The sequence below is a fragment of the Lipotes vexillifer genome, unplaced genomic scaffold, assembly GCF_000442215.2.
Source record: "Lipotes vexillifer unplaced genomic scaffold, Lipotes_vexillifer_v1.1 scaffold549, whole genome shotgun sequence".
NCBI classification, from domain to species: Eukaryota; Metazoa; Chordata; class Mammalia; order Artiodactyla; family Lipotidae; genus Lipotes; species Lipotes vexillifer.
Window position 1 is genome coordinate 655,477 of NW_006791400.1, and position 6,074 is coordinate 661,550.

A 6,074-nucleotide genomic window follows, 5' to 3' on the forward strand; every position below is an offset into this window, starting at 1 on the left:
AAGGGCCTAGATAATCTTTGAAGCCATCCTTCATCACCAGTCTAAATGGACCATTCGTTTCTACCGATCATTGGATGGTTTCTGGGACTACGGCTGACAAGCTTGGCTCTGGGAATATACCATTGAATAAAATCTTTTTTGTCTTCACAGAAGCTGGTAGGGGCTGCAGGTAGGTGAGCAGGGGCAATACGAAGGGTGGCTGCGACACGGGGGAGTGCTAGGTACCAGGTGGTACAAGGGAGGGACGCAACACCAGCTCCAAGGGTAGAGATGAGGCTGGAACCACACACAGCAGGCCATGTACACCTGTTACCAGGGCTTGGAGTTTATCCAAAGGGGAGCCGATACAGAGTTCCAGGACGGATAGACAGTCAGGTGAGTGAACTGAAATCAAGAAAGAAAGAGGTCACAGTGTCATGGACTTAGCTAAGGGCAAAGACAATAGGATGGAGATGCGTAGAAAGGTTAGAAAGCTGCCAGGAAGGGTGAGTGGAGAGGATTTTAGGTCGATTTAGATGTGGATGAAGACGGAGAGAAAAGAGTCAAGAACGATTCCCAAATGATTCTACTGAGTTACTCACTGAGCTTGGGAAGAGGGTGTGGAGCGAGTTGCCTGTCATCCTTACCGTGGTACCCACCTTACTTAGATTATAAAGGACCCACAAAGAAATAATAAAGGAATCAGCCTCCTTTACTCTAAACAATTATAAATCCTGACAGCGACACTGATGTCTTTGTTACACTTCTGCAAAGCTACCGAGGAAGACGGGAGACTGAAGTCTCCCCAAGAAGCTGCAGAGATTCTACCTGGGGGAACTGGAAAAGTTGGAAAGGAAAACCACAAGTGTCAGATGGGGAAGCAGAGTTCTGTCTAGCATTAGAGCATCATTTTTTTTTTTAACTTCTTTTCAAAACTGCTCAACACAACAATTCCACAATTGTCTTGGATGGCAGAGACCCTTGATGTGCCCTTCAGATCTTTGAAGTGTTTTGTTCTATTTTCATTCTTATTGACCCCAGAATAGTTTCCTTCACATCCAGCACCGTCTTCTCAGGAACTGAAACTATGAATTTAGCAATCCTGCACCGTAGCACATTAATGAGGAAAAGTAAAGGCTGTAAACAGCCTTGATGATGATAAGCAATCAGACTGAACACTACAATGACTGCATTTCACTTCAGGATTTTGAATTATTTCTTTAAAAAAAAAAAGTTTCAGAATGTCTGAAAATCAAGATAAAACTTTCCTTCATCAAACGCCTGCATTTTAAGAAACCGAAAGATAGCGGCAAAGTCAACATCAAGCTAAAGAAAGATACTTGTCTGCAATTAAAAATAAAGTTAAAATGGATCTTGAGCAGAAGCATAAATAAAAAGCATCCTATAAAGGTAACTAAAGTTTGTATCTTCCCAACCCAGCTGAGTCAATATTTCCTCTTCTCTTCAAAAGAAAAGCTACTTGAGAAAAAGTTCTTAGTGGTAGATTTGCTATTTTCTGTCAGACCGCCGGTTAGGTATAAATGAAAAATGTATTTGCTCAAGTGCTCTAAATTGGGAGAAAAATCGGGGGATTGGATTGGTAACCTGACAAGAGAGAATGAATGGGTATCAGAGAGAAGCACTGAAACTTTACAACAGACTATTTGTCTTGTTGCTTTATTGTCTCCATATGGAGCTATTGAAATAGAACAGCGCAGAAACAATGCACTAAGCTATAGCTCAAGTTCAGTCTTCGGGTATATGCTTTTTGATTATGTAGAAAATTGTATTCAAATTGCCCCTCAATCCACTTCTTACTGTCTGAGTTGAGGGTTCCTGGACAGAATCAGAAGCTTTCTGGAGTGATCCCCGGCTCGAGAAGTCTCTACAGAGCACTCAGCCTTGTGGCATTCTCCTCCTGGCAGCTCAGCTCTCCCATCTGGTTTCATCCTGTGCAACTGTCTAATAGAAAAGCTTTTAAGTGGGAGGAAAACAATGTGATAGATGTGTCTTATTTTCCTCTATAGTTGGAAACAAAGCTTTGTGACACATTTGCTAAAGAGGGCAGTTGATCTGAGTGTCTGTGTGTACATGTGTGTTTAGCATTAAGTAGAGACTTAGAAGAAAAGGATACAATGTCTTCGGATTATTGGAATGACTGGTGTCATTCTTTACCATACATAACGCTTGGCTGGAACGTGACTGTAAATACACCTTTCCCATGCTATCGTTGAGAAAAAACACTTTACAATGACATAATTTTAAAATCTTGTCTAGAATATCAAAATAGTTCATTAAAAGAGAATGTCTCATGCAATTAGGTGGGCAAGTGGGAAGGTTAACCTAACAAGCACAAACAACCAATCACATCTTTCTCTCTGAATTAACTAGATTCTTAACTGAATTGATCCACCGTCTCATCTTTACAGGAAGGCAGCCAAAGTCAGCTTTGCGGTTCTGATGGGCTCATGCGGGCCATCCATTTTTGTCCTGCGTAAGAACTGCAGAGACGCTCCCAGAACAAATCAATATCAATTTCTAACACACGTTTCAAGACATTTTCCTTTCTCATTTATTTTATGTAATTCTTTTTTATTCCAGAAGCATTCTCCTTTCTCGTTCCACCTCTATTTTGGAAAGGTAAAAATACCTTTTGGAAACATGGGGACTGGTTAAATTTCAACACATAGTTAGAAACTTCACATTGGAAATTTAAAAAAGGACTATGAGAGTAAAAAAATGCATTTTCTACAACAGATGAGTGAATATAACAACAAAGAAACAGACTCACAGATCTAGAGAACAAACCAGTGGTTACCAGTGGGGAGAGGGAAAGGGGGAGGGAGGGGCAATACAGGGATAGGGGAGTAAGAGGTACAAACTATTAGGTATGAAATAAGCTATGAGAATATATTGTACAACATGGGGAATACAGAGAATATTTTATGATAACTGTAAATGGAAAATAACCTTTAAAAATTGTATAATAAATTTAAAATGCATTTCAGAGAGTCAGCTGAGAGAAGAGAATCGATTTTATGTATGGATACAAATACTTCTAGAAGAGATGGTAACAGGTATGTAAACATGTGGCCGTCTTGGAACAGAGGGCAGGAGGAATCTTTCTAGGGTTAAGATTTCAGACATTGGGAATGGAGTCTCCCTTTAGTCGGACATAAGAGGGGTAGGAATCCAGAGCAGATGGTGCTCAAACTTTAAAGTGCGTAAGAATCACCTGAAGGCTTGCGAAAACACCGATTTCTGGACGACACCCCCCAGAGACTCTGGCTTGTTGGTCTGGGGTGAGATCTGCGAGGCACTTCTGAGCCTGAAGAGAATGTGGCTGCTCTAAGAACAGAGCCCTGATCAACTGCGGGACCACCTGCAGGACCCACCCGAAGCTGGGATGAAGCCATCCAGACGCCTCCTACCACGTGGTCCTCAGTCCGCCTCTAAGTGGCATCTGGAAGGGGGCGATTTGACCTGTCCCTTCTCCCTGACTTCCTAGTGACCCACAAAGGACCAGGCCAAGGTTCCTTGACAAATCCAGTCTCACTGTACACTTAATGCCAGTTTTCACCTAATGTCTGCCTCCAGATGTACCTTTCCAACTTCTTTCTGCAAAGTACTGTGATCTAGAGGGAAGAGCAAGTGATTCCGACAGAGTCGCCCTGCTCTTGAACCCTGGCACCGGCCGTCACTGGTTTTACAAGCTTGAGCAAATCCGGTCATCTCTCCAAAGCTCAGTTTCCTTAGGTATAAAAATGGCGGTGTTAATAAAAAATAATATATACCTCTACAAGGTCGTTGTGAAGATCAGTGAGACAAAGTGAATGCCACTTCGAAGCTGCAAAGCACTCCAGAAATTTCAAGGATTGTCATTACAGATTCCTCAAAGTGTTCCAAAACAAAGATAGAGAAGACATAAAATGCATAGTTACATGGAAGGCGAGTGAGTCAAAAGTAAAACGATTCAGTGAATAAACAAGTATCATATCTGGTTATCTGAGAGTCTCCTGTTGGCATGGTAGAGAGAGGCAGAAACCTGAAAAGGCAGGAGGAGAAAGAGTGCATAAAAAGAGGAAAGAGGAGGGTCTCATGACAAAACCGGCCAAAGTCACAACCTTGCCTAAAGTTGTTAACCTCGGGTGGAGCAGGGACAAAGGACAATGCCCTCCGTTAGTGACAAAGATCTTTATGCATTTTTTTTTTTTACGCTACAAATATTTCATGTACCGAAGTTTGGCTCCAGTGGGTGCATTTTAAAAGATTTTTTGGTTATTTAAATGTTCTTCTTTTAAAACCATATCCTCAAATAGGGTACCATATTTACATGAGACCAATATTGTTTTCCATTTGAATGAAAATATCCATTCTGCTGTTAAACACAACCTCATAGAGTTAGAAATCACGGGAAAGCATTTCTGTTCCCGACTCTATCTCCTCTCATTCTATGAATTTTGTGTCTCAGATGTATATTCTTATTACAATATTTATTGTGTGTCTCAGATGTATAATCGTTATTACAATATTTATCTCAAAGAGAGATTAGGAGCCTTCGCCAATGTTTTTAGAATATCGGACAGTCCCTCCTGTAAGATTTTGAAGGAATGAAAATGACAATATATTACAAATAATCAAAACGCAGTAGCAGAAGAGATGATTGAATTCCAAATGTTTCCATTACTCTTTTTCAAAAAAGTATTTTTTAATAAATGAACTCCTGCTAGACGCTTTCTTTCTTGAGAGATAATCTTTCCATTAGGATGGTAATTTGCAAAGCAAAACCTTTGTATTTTCTTGAGTTAGTTCTTCTTTTTAAAGAGATAAAAGTTCTGTGAACAGGTTTTTTAAGGGGCCGTTTTTCATTTGCAGAACATGCAAGGCTCGGGCAACAGAGGAGGGGAAATTGTGTGCGAATCACATGTGTGCGTTTTTGCCAAGAGAAGAGACCCCCTGAGACTTCTATCACCAGGCTGGCTCTGGGATCAGTTTAACAACTTGCTTTGAATGCATATGAGTCCTGACTGCTAAATTTGCAAACGCCTCCCCATAAAGGTTATGCACCCACTGTAAATGCAGCGTCTATTCAAAAAGATGGCCAGGTTGGTTGCTAGGAGATGGTGGGATTCTCTCAGAGAAAAATCAGTCCTGACAAAAATTTTTTTTTTTACATAAAGACCTTTTAAATATAAATACCTTTGACAGCAGCTATTATTATTCACTGAGTTCCTTCACATCTGAATAAATGGCAGAAAAATGATGATATTATTCATATGCCATTATCTACTAAAGTGTTAAAATAGAAAAGAGTCTTATTTCCCTCTCTCTTTCTCTTTGTTATTGCTAAAGAGAAAGGAGAAGCCTCCTTTTGTTTCTTTCCATTGGACTTCTCCGCTTTCCTTTTTAGATTCTCAGTATAACAGAAACCTCTCAAAACCTGAGATTAAAGATGTGGATTATTGCCTTTTCCTTCCAGACCAAAATGCCTAGTTTTAAAGGCTGGTCAACAAGAAGAGGGAAGCACCAACAAGACTAAAAAGAGTGCAACCAACTTCCCCCAAACGGGAGGTTCAGAGAAAGCAGGTGGGAGTCTGTGCTCCTTGAAAGCAACCATCCATCCAATTTCATTTCAATAATGTTTGCAATTTTCTTCCTACTGGGTTGACTGGAGGAACAGCTGCCCTCTATGTGGGTGCTTAGGCCCAGCTTTTGCTAAAAATGACCCTGACAAATAAAACGTGAAGCAAGTGATAACTTGCTGTTTATAAATTGTGTCGCCTATAAACGAAGCAGCAATCTTTCCTAATTTAGTGTGCCCTGCCCACCCATTGAGGACCTGAGAACCTCTCAGCTGAAACACACAAGAGGCAGCTGAGGCCACAATGCCCAGCAAGCGGCCACACCTCCCTTTGACCAGAGCCACAAGACGTATCCCCGCCAACACTCAAAATAAGGGATCAGTGTTGAAACACATTTCATTTCCATGAGAATGGCCACCCCCAACTCCAAGTGTATTATTTTTGTTGTTATTGTGAATACTGTACAAAGTTTCTCAAGAATTTTTTTTTTTTTTTTTTTTTTTTGGGCATGAC